Source organism: Gopherus evgoodei, chromosome 11 (assembly GCF_007399415.2).
Source record: "Gopherus evgoodei ecotype Sinaloan lineage chromosome 11, rGopEvg1_v1.p, whole genome shotgun sequence".
Taxonomy (NCBI): Eukaryota; Metazoa; Chordata; order Testudines; family Testudinidae; genus Gopherus; species Gopherus evgoodei.
The window spans coordinates 311077-332254 of record NC_044332.1 but is presented as its reverse complement, the minus strand read 5'-3'; positions in this window follow the sequence as shown (position 1 = coordinate 332254).

The window sequence follows — 21178 nt, the reverse complement described above, 5'->3', positions numbered from 1 at the left end:
ATAAATGTAGCCAAGGCTTATGGTAACTTCTCTATGTTCTGTGCTGACTTGTTTATCAAAAGCTATGAGAGTCAATAGATAGGGTACGCTGCATGTTATGTTATATTGCATTGTATGCAATGGCAATGACTTTGGTTGAGTTGCACAAGATATAGTTCAGCCCAGAATTTGGCTCAGCTTATATATAAGGACACTGGGCCAGATCCTCCTTGTTTCCCCCACGCAAGCCCACTGAAAAGTAAATGTGAGAAGGATTTGGCCCAGTGTGGTATTTACTGGTGTGTGATGTTCTATACAGTGGCTGGGTGATGCCAAATCTCTGAACCTGATTGGAATATTGTCTTAGAGCCATTGCTCCATGTGGCTGCTTCAACACCCTGTCTAGTCATTTGATATAAATATATAATGTGTAATGCTTTGATGTGGCAAGGGATAATTATCAATGTGGGAATGTGCCATTGCCTGGCAACAGTCTTGTTTGTATATTAATCTGCGTTTTATTTGTCTTTCCCTATCTGCCTACAGGATACTTGAGCATATCGCCTTAGCCCCTATTTGGGCATGCAGAGAAAATACCATATTGAATACTGTGTGTGCATTTGTAAGTTATTCCTCTGGAATTCCAATGGAACTCAACCAGATGACCCAGAAGGCTCATACAGAGCAATCCACAATCAGGGATTGAGTGCGTGTCTTTTTGATCACTCAGCTCAGGAAGATTTTACCCAATCCAAACTTTTTTTCAATGACCCGCCAAGGGAGCTTTTTGTTAGTTCCCCCCTTACCCTTTTCTAGTTATGAAATATGGGATCTTAAAGCCAGATGTATCCTAGTTCAACAGTTTATCTATATTTTTGTCATGTCATTGATTATCCATTATATCAAATTTCTGGACTTTCACAAAACTTAATACATTAGTGCCTCCACTAGGGTTCTGCCCCCAAGCAAAGTTATCTGTGCCCCATCTGTTGTCCTTTTTCTGGCCCCAGTTCACCAAACAAATTACCCACATGCTAAAGTTAAGCATGTGTTTGACTGACCTCAGTACGACTGAAGCACCTAATTAACTTCAGCATGTACTTAGCTCCATCTCTCTTTAGAAAGGAACTTAAGTGCTTTGCTCAGTCAAGTCCTCTGTATTGAAATGGAGCCACAATGACCCAACTACTGTCAGTTAAGTGGAAAAAAATATTTGGAAGTTTTGTGTACTTTGGGGCTGGTCCCAAATTTTCTGTCAAACTGTTTTTGATGGAAAATTGGGGTTTTGACAAAATGCAGTTTTACATTGAAAGTGTCTGCTTTCCATGGACATTCTTTATGTTTCATTGACTAGCCAGGTGCTAAACAAATGAAAATTGTTCTGATTTTGGCCAAAAATTGAAATATTTTATTCAGCAGTACCTTATGGGAGTTGCAGTTTGGGTGACTCATGTCCCCATTCTCCTCTGTGGGCCGTGCCCCCCAGCCAGACTTTATTGCCTGGGTGATGTAGTCCAACCAGGGAGCCAGGCCTGTAGAGAATGGGAACACAAGGTGCCCGAACTACAGTTCCCAGGAGACACCACTGTGGCATTTCTAAATGGAAATATTTGGGGAGCTGATTTTTACACCAAAAAGTTGAAAATGTTTCATAGGGAAAAAAAGTTCTAGTAATGCAAAGTCTACATCAGGCCCACACAATACTCCTGCTTTCTTTAGTATAATAATTTTAAGTGTTTCTACCCTCATTATAAACAGTTATCAAGAAGGCTTGGTTAATAGTATAGAATGTCTGTTATTTGGATGATCTTTCAGGTATCAAGTGTCTTTAATTCCCACTCAACACAATGACAACTTTGAGCCCTTAATAAAGCCAAAACTAAAAAGAAATAGGCATCAGTAATTTAATTTGATTTCAAAGGCCTACAGGGCCAAAGGAGTTTTCAAATAAAATGAAAGCTATTGTGAACCATAAAAACTAAGCAGAGTTTTAAAAAAACAATGCTGTTCTCCGTTATAATAAAGAAGGTGCCTATAATCTGCATCAGAATAGTAGACAGCACCAAGTGCAAGTTTTCAGCTGAAAAAGCAACTTTGAGTTTACTTATAGTTCCTAAATTCACCTAAATTCATCCTCCCCTTGGCAGGTCAAAGCTGTGTCCAGGGTCTGACTCCCTCCCCGCGGTGTGTGCCTACCTCCCTTTACTACTAATAGGAATGACGTTGACTTTGCCAAAGCACTCAGCGTTGGCCCAGCTCTGCTCCTGTTGAAGCCAACAGGAGAGGAGTGAGGGCAGTCTGGACTACAGGGGTGTGCTTTGTAGAGTGCTGTAAAGTCTTGCCCTCTAACTGCCCCACGTAGACCCTGCTGGTGCCAACTAAAAGTTACCTAGTTTTCAGGACCGGCTCCAGGCACCAGCGCAGCAAGCAGGTGCTTGGGGTGGCCAATGGAAAGAGGTGGCACATCTGGCTCTTCGGCGACAAGTCCCTCAGTTCCCTTTCAGAGGGAAGGACCTGCCGCTGAATTGCCACCAAAGAATGAAGCAGTAGAGCTGCCACCGAAGTGCTAATTGCGGCTTTTTTTTTTTTGCCGCTTGGGGTGGCAAAAACGCTGGAGCCAGCCGTGCTAGTTTGCATTAACATAGTTTCATACTAAGCACTTTTTAAAACCCTTCCCTCCTTGTACACCTCATGGCTTTGTCTATACATAATAGTTGTACCACCAACTATGCCAGTCTAGTTAAAGTAATCCAGTGCCCGTACTGAGCACACTTATATCTGCATCAATAGCAGGGCTTGGGCTGGTGTAATTCATTCGTATAAAAATCAGCCCCCTAGCTGACATAATTATACTGCTACAAAAACTGTGTGGCGCAAACCTAAGAGAAGAATAGAAACCTAAATTCTGTAGGAGTTGCAATGAAGACAAAAGCTCTGTTCATCATCCTATTGCAGCACACATGTGCAGTCAGACAGAGACTGTACTGTTGATCAGGGTTCAGAGAAGAGACTTCAGTGCATCCAAGCGCCTAGCTCTGTTACTTATGACTTGCTCTCTATATATTATATATATTCATGTATAATGTTGGGGGTACACTTTGATTATTTTATGCTTCATGATTTCCTTGTATGTTGTGAATTTGGAGAAAAAAATGTACTTAAAGTTAACCTACTTTGTTATACATTAAAATGCAGTTTGCTTTTAATTGATTGTTGGTTCAAAGCATTCACAAGAGAGGTGCATTACTGAGAAATGCCAGAGAGACTGAGCTGCAGTTCCAAGGAGCTGCTTGTTTTGTTACTATCCAGTGAGTCCAGTTAGCAAGAAACCATTTACTGAAATAGAAACACATCTATTACGTGTTCAAGTGCCATTATACTTTGAAAAGAGACACTGCAAAACTGGCATTTGAGGGCTCCGTATTTGATACAGATTTGCTGATTGCGACTTAGATCCTGCAAACAACTCTGTGTGGTCAGGCGTGTCTGTCCGCCCTGAGCCTCACTGACTCTAAGGACTTGTCTACACTACAAAGGCTTTGCTGGCGTAGGTATACCAGTAGAGCTATGCCTGAAAAGCCCTAGAAGAGACACGGGCTATACTGACACAAGGGGTTCTTTTGCCAGCACAGTTAAACCCCCTCTTCAAATGACATAAGCTATGTCAGTGGATTGACGCTTTTGCTGGCCTAGCTATGTCAGTTGGGATGTATGATTTCCCCCCCCACCTCCCCCCCCACCCCACTCCTAGCTCGCATAGTTATGCCAGCAAAACTGTGCAGTATAGACTAAGCCGTGGGGGTCTGCCCTCATGTTTCTCAGTGTAGGTTTAGAGTCTTAGGGCTGGTCTACACTACGGGACTAAGTCAACCTTAGTTACACAACTCCAGCTACCTTAATAATGTAGCTGGAATTGACATACAGTAGGTCAACTTTTTGCAGTGTCTACACCATGCTGGGTTGATGGGAGAAACTCTCTCATCGACTTACCTTATGCTTCTCATTCTGGTGGAGTACTGGAGTCGACTGGAGAGCGATCAGCAGTCCATTTAGTGGGTCTTCATTAGACTCGCTAAATTGCCCCCCTGTGGATTGATCGCCGCGCATCGGTCCCCCAGTAAGTGGAGACAAGCCCTTAGCTGGCAAGTCCATTGATCATGCACAGCCCCAAATAATGCAACCCCCTCTCCTATAGCTGTGTTCATTTTTCAAATACTAACAAGAGTAAAAAGCAATAGAGATTTAAGCTATGTCAATCCAGTCAACAGCTATGACTCCGGATATGCACAAGGAACAGATTTGTTGTGCGTGAAGGGGCCAGGTCGAGAGCGTCCTTTGGTGGACCATAAAGGATAAAGTGATGAAGATGCAAGGCTGCAATGAGGGAGGAGGATACAAAAAGGCATATGTAGAGCTGCTGTCTTCTCCTGGTAGCTTTTCCTGCTACGTTACAGCCTTCCCATCCCTTGTGATGAATATGTTACACTCCGATGCTGCCTTCGTGCTGTGTAGCTTCAGTGAGATAAGACTGTCCCCTCTCCTTTCACTCCCCATATCTATGTATGAGAAGAACAAAGGATGGACTTCCTCACTCCAGCATGGAGGATTGTGCCAGCGTAGTCATTGCTGACCCCCAACCCTCCTCTCCAAGACTCTGTAAAGGCCCCTCGGAGTCAAGGATGCAGCAGGAGAAGGTGGCAGAGACATGGCAGGGAGAGGGTGGGCGCATGTTGCCCTTCCTCCAGCCATTGATACAGTGTGATGGTGTGTTATGTGTTGCCACCCTGCCAGACTCAGGAGCAGCTGTGACTAGGGAGCCAGGGGGTCTAAGGGAAGCCAAATGCCAGGATCATGTGCCTCATGTACACACATGCAGAAGAACACAAGTATGGAGTGCTGGGAATTAAGAACCACAAAGAGTACTGGGGGAAGACACACAAACTAGCTCCTCCGTTTGTCACTCTGGCATGTACCCATCAGGCCAAACATCTGATACACATACTCATGGTGTTTGTCTTACCTCTAGTTCATTGTGATCTTCTAGGAGGGCATATTTCTACGGGCGTCTGCTGAACGTCTGGAGCATTCAGCTGAGCGAACTGACCATAAACAGAATTCCTCCAGCATGCTTTCAAGTCAATCTTGCTGCAGGAACAATCATTGCATGAGTGTGTGTGACCTTTATAGCATCTACTCACTGTCTTAAGTCACGGTCAGCTTTCATTTTGCCAGGTTCCTTAGGAAGGCTCTCTTAAATCTTTGATTTATTGGCCATGGAATGCATTTGCTGTATGCTTAACCTTCCTGCCTTTCTGACTACATGTAATGAAATTTATCGGGGATGCAAATAAAAATATCTTAACAGGACAGAGATTCTCTTTAGCAACCCATATTTAATCCCCATGTCCTGTATAGCAGAGACCTCTGGCTGCTAGTGGCAAGCAAGAGTTTCCTAGAGCAGAAAGCAGATCTTGGCAACTTCCAGTCCAAAGGGACAGAGAGAATATTTACACCACTATTTCTATTGCAGAGCTCAGAGCTACAACAGTTGGGCTGCAGCCAAAGTCAGGTGCTGAGAGATCACTGAGGGATTAAGAACCCAGCAGCCAATTTCAGAGAGAAGGCAAGTCTTCCCAAGATGTGCTGGCAGAAAACAGTGCATCTCTGGCAGAGCCCGGCAAAGCAGAGACATCTTCTTATAAGAGTAGTAAGGTCCCTGACTGCTTGGTTTCCGTAGAAAGTCTACAGCTCAGCCACAGGATCAGGCAAGAGCAGCACACTCTCTTCCAGGATGGTGCAGGGGGGAAGTTCACCAAATGGCCTGCCCAGCTCAGTTTGCTCAGGAATCTCCACTGCCGCTCGCTAATTCTGTCTTGAACAGCTAACGTACAAATAACCAGCAGGGATGGGCCAGGAAGCTGAGATGGGGCACCCAGCGGTTCTCATCAAGTTTGTTGTTCTCATCCAGGCCAGGTTCATGCTTGCTAGAAGTCACCTTATGGCAGCTCTTCGGTGCCTTACATTAAATCTCTCAATATGATTCTAGTGGATCAGAGTCCACAAACCTGAAGCCACTCTGACTGCCACGACTTGGCTTTCTTGGTGCCCATCTCAGTAATGAGGCAAAGGACTGACTGGAACGGGATATCCCCTTGGAATAAACATTTTGGAAAGAAAAAGATGGACCAACAATAAATTACTGCAGGCAGGAAAGTTATCCCCTTTTCTGCCATCAGAAGCATGTGAATTGCCCACATAACTAGTGTGACAGGGTCAGGCCAGATGGCTACAGGAGAGTGCTCGTATTGGGTCCCGGGAAGTAGGCGGGTGCAAGCCGGCCCACTGCTAAAGGACCCTCCCACAGCCTGTGGGGAGAATCCACAAGGTCCAGGAATTCAGAGTATTACAGGGGACAACCAAAAATATAACAGGGACAGGTGTGAAAGTCAAAGGGTCAAAGGGAGCCTGAAGAGGACAGAGAACAGAGAACCCCGGACTGCGCCCACTGTTCCTCGAAGGTGGCAAGCGAAGCCAGCGGATGCCACTCTGGATACGTGAGTGAAAGCAGAATCAGAAATAGGTCCCACAGTTGCAGGAAATCCCCTCAGCCAACCTTCTCTCACTGGTCTTGTAGATGGCCCCTTTGGTCATCGCTAGGCGGAGTTTGACAAGGAGGTCCCACAACTGTGTGGGGCCACGGATAGGGTGCGACTATAGGAAAAGGTGAGAAGAAAAGTACAGCCAGAAACATGAAAGGATGTCCAGGAGGAGCCAGAATAGGGGCTGTAATCTGGCACACTCCAGGTACACGTGCCAGGATCTCCCGTGTGCCGCAAAAGGTGCAGGTGTCAGGGATGGGGCTGAACCACGCCAAGTACATGCCTGTGCTCATGGCTTTGTGGAGGAGCCACCAACTAATACCCCGACGGGCTGTGGGACTAGGGTGGAATATAGGCTGGCCCACCAGGGTGCCTCACCCTCAAGAGATGGTAATAGGTCCTGCCACTTCGTAATGGGGCAGGACACAAGGGTGAGGAAATAAAGGATGTGGAGCACAAGTGTGTACAGATGCTTCCTTAGAAGGCAGGGATATTAGCCCCAGGATAAGGAAGTCCCTTTTCCCTTGGTAGCTGAACAGGGGTTACTCTAGGTTAATTAGGACACTTGGGGCCAACCAAGGACCTGACTGAATTTGCACGCCTCTATCCAGCCAGATAGGGGCATGCAACAGGAGCTGAGGGAGGAAGGTGAGCTACTGGAGAGCTGGGCAGCACAGACGCTGGCAAGCATTAGGAGAGAAGCCACACACTTAGAGGTGAAGGATGGGAGATCCCTGCTCAACAGAGCGGACAGCCCTTCTGGGCCCCAGAGGTCTGAGGGAAAAGACCCTGCCAGAGGGGAGAGACTGAACTGCATGTCTGGTCTGTTGCCACCCAGAGGGGCTACCAGAGACTGAGAGGCTCCACTCCCCCTTCCCCGTCCCCCCACCCTCCCACCAGGGAGGCCGAGAGGGTGTAGACAGTAAACGCAGGGGTGTGGGAAAAATCCTGAGGGAAAAGAGGAATACCCCAGCCTGCTGCTAAATGGAATGGCGGGACTCACTGAGGCGGAGAGGAAGCTTTGTCACACTGGCAACCAGTAGGGGCAGTTTCAGAGAGAGTAGGAATTCTGCATAGGAAAGGGGCAGCGTTAACCTAAAAGCTGTCATATCACCCTCCACTCTGGTGCCTGAAGAGCCAACTGCAGCAGATGGGTTTTCTGACTGATAATCAGATCAGCTTTGACAGTTCTTGGGGGCTGGAGTAGGCATGGCCAAGGGTATCCACAGAAGCATGTCTCAATAGGGAATGGGAGTTAGGAATGGGACTACGGTCCAGAATTTCAGGAGAGATTATATCCCGGAAATGGCTCAGAGAAGTGCACCCGTGATGGGTGTGTGGAGGTACTCAAGAGCTGCTACTCGGAATCCTGTTTACTAGTGCTTCTTGCACACGGTTAGTTCCACCCTGCCGGCTCTGGAGTGGAGTGTTCACTTGGGCACGTGCTGCTAGAAACGCAGCGTGCGGCTGCATTCAAGCAGCACAGCAGCGTCAACAGGTTTCATCTTCGTACGTGTAACGCACATCAAGCGATTCAGAGGCAAGACATAAATGGGTGCCCACAATGAAAGTCCATTTCCCAGTGCTTACAGGTCCCAATACATGTGTAGTGTCAGTGAGACATTAATAGCACACTCATATCACAGCAGCACCGCACAACTCACACATTCTTCAAATTCCCCCGGGAGCAAGGACCCTGGACTGGCATCAGCATCTACCGGGTCTCTCTATATGACTGGGGTGGAAAAGATGTGAGTGAAAAAGACCTTGCTCTTTCTGAAGGAGAATATACTGACCAGCCCTGAACATGCACCTTTTTCCAAAGGCCATGCCCACCTTGTCTACTTCAGCGTCTCAAAAGCGAGCAAACCCTGCACCCCATACAGCGCACCCTTGCCTATGATGCCAGCATTGTGAATCATTTCTGAGACAAGTGGGTGAAACTCAAGTCCTTTGTGTCAAATCCCAACAGTTCTCAGCAGAACACAGGGCTCGAGTAGAAGAGGGAGTGAATCTTGCTGTACCATCCTATCCCTGGGTCGTGGTTTTCCAGAAAAGGGTCTTTCTAGGACCTTTTTCTACTTGGAGATGCCACAATGAGCAAACAACTTTGTCCATTGCTAAGGAGACGCTGTGGGATTTTTCATGCCTGTGGCATCAGACCTAAAACAGAGACATCCCTTCAATGAAAGCGGCAGGCACTCGGCATCTTCGAGGAGCTGGGGCCTGGTCTCCTGACTCTCGCTTCTGTCTCTCACTCCTGAATGCGGATAAAACAGAAATTCTCCCCCAAAGAGTTCAGTCACAAATTTAGTTACTGCGTATTTTTTAATGAGCATCATCAGCATGGAAACATGTTTTGTTTTTGTGTGTAGTTATGTAACAAAAAAAAAATCTACATTTGCAAGTTGCACTTTCACAATAGAGATTGCATTACAGTATTTGTATGAAGTGAATTGAAAAATACTATTGCTTTTGTTTATCATTTACAGTGCAAATATTTGTAATAAAAATAATGTGCACTTTGATTTCAATGATGACACAGAATATAATATTTATGAAAATGTAGAAAAACATCCAAAATATTTAATAATTTTCAATTGGTATCTATTGTTTAACAGCGTAAGTATTTGTAATAAAAAATATAAAGTGAGCAATATACACTTTGTATTCTGTGTTGTAACAAATCAATATATTTGAAAATGTAGAAAATATTTAATAATTTCAATTGATATTCTATTATTTAACAGTGCGATTTAATCAAATTTTCTTAATCACAGTTTTTTTTAGTTAATCGCATGAGTTACCTGGGATTAATGGACAGCCCTACTTTAAATCTTATTAAACTATGTAGAATCTGTTTGACGCCAAAAGGTTGTACTTAGGTGTTGTAGGGTTGGGCATCACTGTGCTAGAAGGTTGCTGTCCCTTTCTGGGTATGGATCGCAGCCCCATCAATGGCATAGTGAGTTCCCCTCTCCCCAGGTGTGGAAAATGATGGTCATATGACCAATCAGACTTCTGGGGTAAACAAGAGAGATTTTGGGTGATGCAGAGGTTTGAGCTAGAGGAGTAGGATGGCTCCTGAGACACCAGTGGAGCAAAGCCTGCAGTGGTGTGACCAGGTTGTGGAGGGAGGCTGGAAGACTGCACCCAGCAGTGATGCCTGGGAGGAAGGGCTGTTATTGTGCAGGTTCTGTTTTGAGTTCTGTTTCTTGAAAGACTTTGTTTCCGGCCTGGCTGGGACCAGGAAGAAACACAGCACACACCCTAGAAAGAGTGCTATGGGGTCACTGGACCAAGAGGGAAGGGTTTAGGCCAGGAGGGACATTGGAATCGGCATAAAGACTCCAACAAATTAGATCCCAGAAGGGGAATCTTGTTTTAAACAGTTTATTCTGTGGACAGTTACTGGGAGAGCCAGGAGACAAGTCAGGGTAGGGTGCTGTAGGGCCACCTCCTGCCATGAGGGGGAGCTTTGGAGGCAGGGTCCTCATCACAGCTGCTCTGGTGCTGTGAGGCTGAGTCCATTAATACTTGTCAAGCACTTTGTGATCCAGCTGGAAAGCCCTGAAGCGTTTGTATTTCAGCAGGGACTCATTTCAGTGACGTGTTGTAGCAAGTCCTCGAGACAGGACACCAGTGACACGAGTTGGTGGCCGCACTAGTTGCCCCACGTGGAGCTGACACAGTCCTTGAAATGGAAGCTCCATGCTTGAACCAAGTTCTTTTGTCTGATTTTTCTTATCAGGCCTAGCCCTCCCCTCAGTAGTTATTCCCAGAGAGAATTACAGGGTTTATGCAATATTAAATAGGTGAAGTGAAGGTGTAGTTAAGGTGGACTGTCCACTCAATTCTTGCCCAGAGCAAGAATACTATATGCACCCGCTAGAACGTGCTCACTGGAGCGAACCTCTCACTTTTGGATTTGCAAGCACCCGAGGTACACAGCGAAGCCTGAGCACGTTGGTGGGCGGGTTTGTCTGCACGGAGGAGAGAGAAGATCTCTTTCTATAAGACTATAATATATCACTAAACTATTGTTGTATGCAAAGTAAATAAGGTTTTAAAATGTTTTAAGAAGCTTCATTTAAAATTAAATTAAAATGCAGCTCTACCCGGACCGGCCAGAACCCAGGCAGTGTGAGTGCCACTGAAAATCAGCTCGCATGCTGCCTTTGGCACACGTGCCATAGGTTGCCTACCCCTGCTCTAGAATAATAGGATACAACTGCAGCAACAGATTCCACGTACAGCATATCATGACCAAATAATAAGCATTTACTACCCCATAGATGATCTTGGTCTTTAATAATGCTAGCAGTTTGAGAGTGGCAATTCATGAGACACTTAGCACCCGACCTATGCCAGTTTCAAGTTAGAGTCTCCTACTTCTACTTCCTTTTTTAAAGAATTTCACTAAAGCTTATGGAGATGTGATTTGCACATCATCACCACCATTCTAGTTGATAATGGGATTTCCTAGAGACAACTTGCTGCAATACAGCATGTGCTGTCCTGAGATGTTTTTAGGGGGATGTCCATGATGCAGGTGCAGTGGAATCTGTAGATGTTCTAGGACGGGGAATGAAGAGGTGTATGGGAGAGTCCTGAGGGAGGGACCATTTTCTAGAAAGAACAAAGGAGCATGAGGAGAATTGTGAATGGAAGTTTAAGTAGTAAGTGCAGGAGTCCTAGGCCAAGAAACATATGGGTCTCAAGATTAAAAAATTGGAAGGTTAATAAAGTTAAAATGTAAACTTAACTTAAATCAACATTATAAATAAGAACATACTGGGTCAGACCAAAGGTCCATCTAGTCCAGTATCCAGTCTTCTGACAGTGGCCACTGCCAGGCATCCCAGAGGGAATGAACAGAACAGGTAATCATCAAGTGATCCATCCCCTGTTGCTCATATTTAGATGTTTTAAATCTTAATAAATTTAGAGGGACAGATCCCCAGGCCTAGCCAAATAGCACATGAGGGAAGGAGAAAGTGGCTCCTAAGGCTCCTTTTCCTCTCTCTCTTGCTTGTTGTGGGTCAGTCCTTGGCATAAATTGAAACAGCCCTGGGGCTGCTCTAAGTTTCACTACCAGGAACCATTCTGCTGGTTGGGGATTGGGGGTGCTCTGGCCACACCCCAGCCCACTGCTGATGGGAGGGGGACACAGCAGGGAAACCGCTAGCTGCTCCATTAGCAGATGGAAAGTTGTCCTAACAAAGTCAGAGCAGGGTCTAAGTATGTAGCACAAAATGTTACAATAGCTCAGCAGAGAAGGACGGAGAATTTCTTATTCTGAGTTTCTTCACAGCTCCTGAGTTCTTGAAACAGGAACAACAGAAGGAACCAGCCCTTCAGCCTCAGCTCTGGAAGAAGTCACACGTGGATCTGCGAGAGCCAAGCAATCACACTAAGAAGTGTTGCATGAACTAAAGGAAACAGCAGACTGACCTAAGTTTACCATCAAGTGTGTTTTTATTTTGGGGGAGAGGGGAGAAGGGAGGCTGGCCCTATGTATTGTGTGCAGGCAGCATGGTTCTAGGGGGCAGCTGGTGTGTCAGACTGTGATTATTGCTTTTTTTTTTCATTATTGTCAGTGTTCGATTGAAGAACTGTCCGAGAGGAGATATTGCCGAATGCCAGGAACCTGAAAAGCACTGCAAGTCTCCTCTCGCTTGTTTGTTCAGGGTTATCATTATACAAGAATACAATGCAAAGTAGCTTCACAAATAAGAACAGCAAAAAGGAGGAGTAGTCTCTCTCTTCCCCACCCCCTTCACTTTTGCAAATTCTATAAAACTTTTACAGAGGCTGTTAATATTAAGGTCACCCAATCATTTAATGCAAGACATGGAATAGCCAGAACATGCAGCTCAAGTTTAATATTGCCATAAGAACTCATGATTTTGTCATGAGTCTTGTGATTTTCGGGGGGGGGTTCTTAAAGCCCCAGCTGCTGGAGTCAAATGATCACTTGGGAAACTTTAAACAACCAACAACAACTCCAAAACTAACACTTTCTAGCCCTCATGGTTGTGAAGAAAACCGAGAACATGAAACAAGCACACCCTGAAGGTCCAGGAACCAGATTGTAAATAAGGAGACCCTGAATGTTATTTAAAAGTCTCATGAATTTTTGGAGGGAGATGGGGGCAGATTTCTCAGTTGAGTACCTGGGATTGGCAATACTGCAGTAGTAGAGATTTAATCAAGAAATAAACCAGGGCCTGATTCTCCTCAACCTTACACAGTTGCAACACTAAAGTGAGTGGAGTTACATTGGTGTAAATAGGAGAATCAGACCTTCTGACTTAGGCCAGGTCCACACTAGAAACTCCAGCTGGCACAGTGGTGCTGCATCTACACACAAAGGGTTTGCCAGGTTACTACCCCAGCCCAGCAAAGTTTTCATGTTGTAGACTACGCAAAAAATCAAATTTTGTCTTGTGCTTGTCAGGTAAACAGTTTACTAACATATCTAACCTTGTTAATTTCAGCACATTTATTTGTGAACTGATCACCAATGCCTCAATGCAAAGGTCATGTCAAGATTCAAAGATCATCTACTTGTAAATTCAGCAAAGATTCCTGTGGCAGCTTATAGACTAACAGATATTGGAGCATGAGCTTTCGTGGGTGAATACCCACTTCGTCAGATGCATGTGTATTCACCCAAAAAAGCTGATGCTCCAATACGTCTATTAGTCTATAAGGTGCAACAGGACTGTCTGCCACTTTTACAGATCCAGACTAACATGGCTACCCCTCTGATACTTGTGAATTGTCCCTCTGAAGAGAGGCAGTAGTTTTAATGGGGGAGAGGAGAGTGGATTCTCTCATGTCTGAGGAGCACAAAACAGCTGAAGGGACTTTGTTCAGTTTCACTGAATTTTTTACCTAATTTCCAGTGGTGACCAAGCATGGAAAGCTTGATCTGAAAAGGCACAGGATCATGAGCTTGTGAAAACAGACTTTAACTGAAGCCATTTTACCATCTGAGCTACAGTATTTACACTGCAGCCAACATTGCAAGATAAAGCCAGTGTGAGCTGTACTGTTGATAGGAGTACTGCACATGCAGTGAGAAAACACCCCTGGAATGGGTCACAGCTGAGGGTCTACAGGGCATTTGCTATAACCAGTGCTCAAGACTCAGTGAATTGGATCAATGACACCACATTTGGGAAGTGCAGGAGCTCATTTCACTGCAGCTGTAGCAGCCACCAGCCAGTCTCTGTTATTTCAGGAGGGTGAAGTCATCCTCCTGTACCCATGTGCTTACAGCACGTCACATGATCTCACTGCTAAACTCGTGCTGTTGCTTATAGACGTCATCCCACCCCAGACAGACTCAGCCCGGGGGAACCGTTACAGAGATCCATGGCTGAAGTCTGCCACATTGACCCAGCTGGGGCTGAACCTAGTAACTTTGCTTGCATGGTGTGGGTGCACCGCAATTAGTTACTGACAAATGGCCACACTCCTACACTGAGGTGCTGCATCTTGCTGCTGGTTTTGAGCTTCATTGCTTTGCAAAGGTGTCAATTGTATATGAGCATCTCCTCTAGACAGAGTCCAGAAACCTTCCCAGCTTGTTTCTGTATGTCAGGTTATAGGGAATTCAGAGGCCATCACTGGCCTCTGTTGAGATACAGCAAGGGGGGCCACCTTGCTATTAGCATCAGACATGAACTCCAGTACTACAGACAAGTGCACTTAGCACCACATGGAGAAAGAGGAACCTCCCACCACCTGTGTTGAGGCCAGGACAGCTCCTAGCAGTGTACAGGCTTGGTCCTGGATGTGTCACACAGGCATGTCAGGGAACCCCATTCCCCTGGTATATTTTCTCAAGGAGCCAGGCTGTATCTGTTTTGATGGTGGGCTAAGCATTCTTCTCTCTTCCCCTCCTGCTTGGGTAGGATATTAGCCCCCCTTGCAGTGGGTTTTGTTGTGAAGACACATTTAGAGGCATGGGGCAGTTCACACCTCTCAGGGTGGTTATTTCTGGCCATCTGCTGGCTCAAGCCAGGTCTACACTACGGCCTTCTGCCAGGATGGCTGGATTGGGGGTGTGACCCCTGTATAGCACACCTGTGCCTGTACCAAGCCTGGAGTGCCAATACACAGCAGAACTGCACTTTTACTGGGACAGCTTGTGTCCCCTGCGGTGGTGGGGAGAATCTGGAATAATCCATGGGGGAAAAGCCTTTCAAGGGCGGCCCAGACCTCAGGCAGACATCGCCATGCTGGTCAGTCTCAGTTCACATTTTCCATCCACTCACCTGTGGCCAGGAGGGTCAGAAGTGGGACCCCAAGAGCTGAAGCCTTAGGCCTGGGTCTATAGTTTGTCTATGCAGTGATCTGGCTCTGGGAAGTGAATCAGCCCTGCCTCCAGCATAGACCTGTCAGGCAGAGAATCCATCACCCACATCCCAGGCAGCTCAAAACCTAAAGGGAATGTAGAGGCTTATCTGAAAGGGTCATCAGGAGACAGGCCACCCTATAGTAGGAGCAGATCACTGGCTGGACTCTAGGACACTCAGAGAATCCAGGAGTTTGTTTAAGAGGAAAGCCTCTTAGGAACTCCTAGGCTGCTCCTCTTCCTGCTTAAATATCTGCACTGCTAAGCCCAGCTGGAAGCTGGCTGCCTCTAACTGGCAGGCTGAACGGGGCCTCTGGGGCCTGGCTCCCTTTGCAGAAAATTAACCCTTTTCCTGTCTGATTGATCATGGAACACATTCACCCCAGCACTGACACACTCCAGAAGCCTGCTCAGACCCTGTGCTGTCGTTCCATTTGCTTCCTGCCCAACAGCCTCACTGTGTGCAGGGCTGTGTGTCACTTTTGGAGGTGGAGATTTTCCCCACCCGTTTCAGTGGAGTGACTCCTGAGTTACCCTGGGTTGAGAAAGGAGAATCAGGGCCTCTGATTATGCAGTAGTTGCTGTTTCCCCAGCAGTGGCTGTTCATGCTGCAGGAACTCAGGGCTGTGCTTTCTCCCTAGGCTTCTGTTTCCCCGCAGGCTGCGCGGTGGGGCTCTCCATGGTCATTAGAAGCAGAGGCCTGTGCACAGCTGTCAGCACCCAAGTTGCTCCCGCAGAGGACAGAGCAGTCTCCTGCCTCCTGTGCTGCCTGCCCAGCAGCCACCTTCCTCGCCCGCTCCAGCCCTCTCTGTCCCACAGCTGCCTGAGAGCGCAGCCGGGTAAGCGCCGGCTGGCGGGGCAGCTCGTGTTCCTTCCCGCCCGGGGAACGTTCTGTGCCTGCTGAGAGCCCCTTACCCCACTCGCCAGGGGTCCCGCACTCTGTCTCCTGCCACAGGCCTGCAAGCCAGGCTCTGCAAAGGGGCTGCCTGTGGCCTAAGCTGGTGCATGCTGCCACGGGACCCGCCACTTCAGGGCTGGGTAACAGGCTGCCACTACCCCCCCGCCCGCAGTAACCAGGCTTTTAGTGTCTGGTTGGTACATCTGACTGAACACCGCCAGGTTCCCTTCTCAACTGGACTTTCCGGTCAAAAACCGGACACCTGGCAACCCTAATTTCTGATTCTGTGCTAGCGGCTGTGTACTGTTCCCACTGCCAAATGTGGTGCGCGACTTGTATCCCCCTTTTCCAGAGGCGCTTGTAGCCCCACTGAAGCCAATGGCGCTGTGATGATTTTCACCAGCAGCGGATCTGGCCTACTTTGCAGTGTTTCTCAAGTAACGTAGTGCAGCCTGGCACTCAGGGCTGGCTGCCAGTGGGCCGCAGACGGCAGGATAGCAGCGGGGAGCTCAGCCCAGCCAGCTCAATGCGCGGCAGCAGGCTCGCATTGTTTAAAAGGAGAGCAGGAACATTGTACATGGCAGTTTGGTGGAAGTGAGAAGTAAGGCCTACATGGATTCAGCACAGGGTGACCAGCTGTCCTGATTTTATAGGGACAGTCCCAATTTTTGGGTCTTTTTCTTATATAGGCTCCTATTACCCCCCACTCCCATCCCAATTGTTCACACTTGCTGTCTGGTCACCCTAATTCAGCATCTTCTAGACTTTTAAGCCAGAAGAGACCATTAGATCATCTGGTCTGACCTGACTAATAGGCGAATCTCATGCAGAGCGGCATGGGTGGCCCACAGTGAATGACTAACAGAGCCGGGAATTAGAGATGCCAGCTCAGGCCTCAGCAGAGCAGTAAGTGTTTGTTGTCCTAGGAGGTGGGTGCAACTGCACAGATGCGCAATGGCAAGATGTCTGCCATCTGGACTGCTGCAGAGCCAGCTGTGTGGGGCCTGCTGAAATGGTCATCTTGATTCGCCAGTGTATTACTCCTGCTGGCATGACACATTAGTCAGGGGAGTAGGACCAGTTATATTCTACCTGTTTTCAGATGGATTCAGAATCCAGACTAAAAAGCTGGCTTCTCTGCCTGGTGATCACGTCAAAAGCCTTTATTGTGTGGAAGAGAAATTGTTCAGGAAAAGAGAGACAATCTCAGGGGAAAATGATGCCACTCGGTTCTAAAGATCCTACTGCCCACGAGAGTTGAGACAAGTCTGATTCGTTTCTAGTCACAGCAGACACGTGCTGGGCTCGATTTCTCAATTTTTTTATTATTATTTTGGTTTGTATAAAAGAGCCCATGTTCTAGGAAGATAATTAACATGGGAATTTGTATTTCTTTCCCCCAGCAATTTTCTGGTGCAAGTCGTCGTAGATTGAGAGCAAAAGCCAGAGATGGGGGACAAATGGGGAACAGGGGAGAGAAAAAGAAAAACCAGACAAGAGAGAAATTGTCTGCAAAAATACTGGAGTTATCAACTGCTCTTTGATTTCTGTCATTTATAGCCACAAAGATACTGTACATTGAAATGAGACCAAACATTTTCATTTGCCTAGAAGAGAGGCTGGGATGTGGAAGGAAGAGAGGAGAAGGGTCTTTTCTTATCATCATTCAAATTCATTCTTTGTCTTAGCCATTTCATTCATCTTGAATGGATTCACTGCTTTCTTCTAGAGGGAAGCAAGCTTGCCTGTGTCCATAGGCCGACTTCCGGGAGCTCTCCACGACAGCTCTCCTCCGGCCAAACCGTCCCACGGGTCTGATCCCATGCCCCATGTACCAGGAAGGGTCGATATCAGGGTCTAGAAGGCAAAGGCCAGGAAATATTTAGAACGTGAGGCTGAGGACTAATTCTCCTGAGCACGTGTCACAGCCACCTGCTTGGGATGGAGAAGGAGGGACTTCCAGAGCTAAAACCATGGACTGGTCCAGCTGGAGTTAAAGCTCCCAAGCTATAGACTGTGATCGCTCATGTTCTCTGTGGCTCAGGCCCCGACCTGTAACATACACTTGCCAGTGGGTGGCACCTGCCTTGTCATTGCCTGTGGTGAGCAGGTAGTGTGGCCTTCGCTTATTTTAAAATGAAAATGTCTTTTGCACAATAATGAGGGAAGGAAGGGGGTAGCCATACAGAGGAGGGATTGGGTGACTCAGGGCACTGGGAATGGGGTGCAACCCACTTCCCCTGTCTGGTTCCCATTGTGCCAGGCCTATGGAGAAGCACATGAATCCATTCTCCAGGGACTGCCGTCCAGTCCCTTTCACAGCCACAGCTAAAAACCAATAGCAGGAACCCTGAGCCACGCAGCGCAAACAGGGCCCTGCTGGGATGAGGGGAACCAAGAGCCACATTCTTGGCTTGGAGCAGATCCTTTGAAATCAGTGGGGCTCCGCTGATTCACAGCTGCTGAGGATCTGGCCCATGTGCTTATTTCTCCTCTTCTGCAGGGACTCACTTGGTGACATGCGACCTGTGTGTCCTTGCAGCAGTTAGAACATGGGCTTTTGTGCTACTACACACTATGAGCACGTGAGGCCCTGTCATCCTGAGAATGCCCACAGCATGGTGTGTTTATAGGCTGCCCCACCACCAGAGCACCAGGCAATTGCATTGGCCCAAGCTAATTCAGGTGGGCTGGGGAGTCAGGAGAGCTGGGTTCTAACCCTGCCTGTGACCTCAAGAAAGTCACCACCCCTGTCTCTTGTGTGTTTATATTGCAAACTCTTAACTTGTTCTTAGAAGATAAAATAAAAAAAGAACAAGTTAAAAATCACTTAGAAAAGTTAGATGCCTGCAAGTCACCAGGGCATGATGAAATGCATCCTAGAATACTTAAGGAGCTAATAGAGGAGGTATCTGAGCCTCTAGCTATTATCTTTGGAAAATCACAAGAAACAGGAGAGATTCTGGAAGACTGGAAAAGGGCAAAGATAGTGCCCATCTATAAAAAGAGAAAATAAAAACAACCCAGGAATCTACTGACCAGTTAGTTTAACTTCTGTACTAGGGAAGATAATGGAGCAAGTAATTAAGGAAATCATCTGCAAACACTTGGAAGGTGGTAAGGTGATAGGGAATAGCCAGCATGGATTTGTAAAGAACCAATAGTGTCAAACCAACCTGATAGTTTTCTTTGACAGGATAATGAGTCTTGTGGATAAGGGAGAAGGGGTGGATGTGATATACCTAGACTTTAGTAAGGCATTTGATACGGTCTCGCATGATATCCTTATCGATAAACTAGGAAAATACAATTTAGATGGGGCTACTATAAGGTGGGTGCATAATTGGCTGGATAACTGTACTCCGAGAGTAGTTATTAATGGTTCCCAATACTGCTGGAAAGGTATAACAAGTGGGGTTCCGCAGGGGTCTGTTTTGGGACTGGCTCTGTTCGATATCTTCATCAACAACTTAGATCTTGGCATAGAAAGTACGCTTATTAAGTTTGCAGATGATACCAAACTGGGAGGGATTGCAACTGCTTTGGAGGACAGGGTCATAATTCAAAATGATCTGGACAAATTGGAGAAATGGTCTGAGGTAAACCGGATGAAGTTTAATAAAGACAAATGCAAAGTGCTCCACTTAGGAAGAAACAATCAGTTTCACACATACAGAATAGGAAGAGACTGTCTAGGAAGGAGTACGGCAGAAAGGGATCTAGGGGTTATAGTGGACCACAAGCTAAATATGAGTCAACAATGTGATGCTGTTGCAAAAAAAGCAAACATGATTCTAGGATGCATTAACAGGTGTGTTGAGAGCAAGACATGAGAAGTCATTCTTCCACTCTACTCTGCGCTAGTTAGGTCTCAACTGGAGTATTGTGTCCAGTTCTGGGCACCGCTTTTCAAGAAAGATGTGGAGAAACTGGAGAGGGTCTAGAGAAGAGCAACAAGAATGATTAAAGGTCTTGAGAACATGACCTATGAAGGAAGGCTGAAAGAATTGGGTTTGTTTAGTTTGGAAAAGAGAAGACTGAGAGGGGACGTGACACCAGTTTTCAGATATCTAAAAGGGTGTCATCAGGAGGAGGGAGAAATCTTGTTCATCTTAGCCTCTAATGATAGAACAAGAAGCAATGGGCTTAAACTGCAGCAAGGGAGATTTAGGCTGGACATTAAGAAAAAGTTCCTAACTGTCAGGGTGGTTAGACACTGGAATAAATTGCCTAGGGAGGTTGTGGAATCTACATCTCTGGAGATATTTAAGAGTAGGTTAGGTATATGTCTGTCAGGGATGGTCTAGACAGTATTAGGTCCTGCAATGAGGGCAGGGGACTGGATTTGATGACCTCTCGAGGTCCCTTCCAGTCCTAGAGTCTATGAATCTATGAATCTATAAGGAAGGGCTGTTACTGCCAGGGACGTGCCTGGCGCTTAGAACAGAGCTGGCCTGATCGCATCGGGTGCCACTGGGTGCTGCCGTGACACACTTTGTAGGAAGAGATTTGCTGGACAGGCTGATTAAAAACTGCAAGTTTTGAATTTCTGCTGTCTGGAAAGTTCCTCTAGACTTTTCCTAGCTCATTGAACCTGCAACGCGGCTGGGCCAGGAAACGCTGTCTGCAGGCCCTTTGTAGGCCTTGCTGGGGAGAATAGCCTTCGGGGTGGTCAGGAGGAAGGGGGTTAAAAGATGTAAGGAATTGTTTTAGAGTGTCTAAAGTCCCTCTAAAGGACGGTTTTGAAGTCCAGCTCCTGGACTGAGCCAGAGCGGAGTGGCTGGGTGGGGGGGGATGGATTGGGTTGCAGAAGATGAGAGGGAAAATGCAGAGGCAGGAGGGGGACGCTATGCGGAGCAAGAGGGGGATTCTGGAGGGACAAGAACAAAGCCTAGATAATACAAGGACAGAAAGCTTAGCCGTCTCACACTGCAGCCTTCTAGCCTTGTAGTTACCCGTAAGGTTGCACGTTTACCGGCAGAGGGCGTTACAACACAGGTCCGAGCACACAGTGGCAGCAGTGACAGCCTTAACCCAGAGGCCTTTTCAAAAACTTTTGCTGCATTTGAACAACCCCACGTGTTTGGGGTCAGGCTGGGACAGGTCCTTACACAGGTGTGTGCGTGTGTGCAAGGGGACCCCACTTCTGCCATGCCAGGCCCACGCCCAGCTGCGGTCAGTGTGCACGGGGAGGTACAGGGACGAGGCAGAGCAGCTTGAGCTGCTCTGCATGCGGACAGGCTTCATACGCACACAGTGCTGCTCCTGCACCTCGGCATTACACCCTGTTCAACGCCTGGACGCTTTGGAGACTCTCCACCCTGTGACTAAACC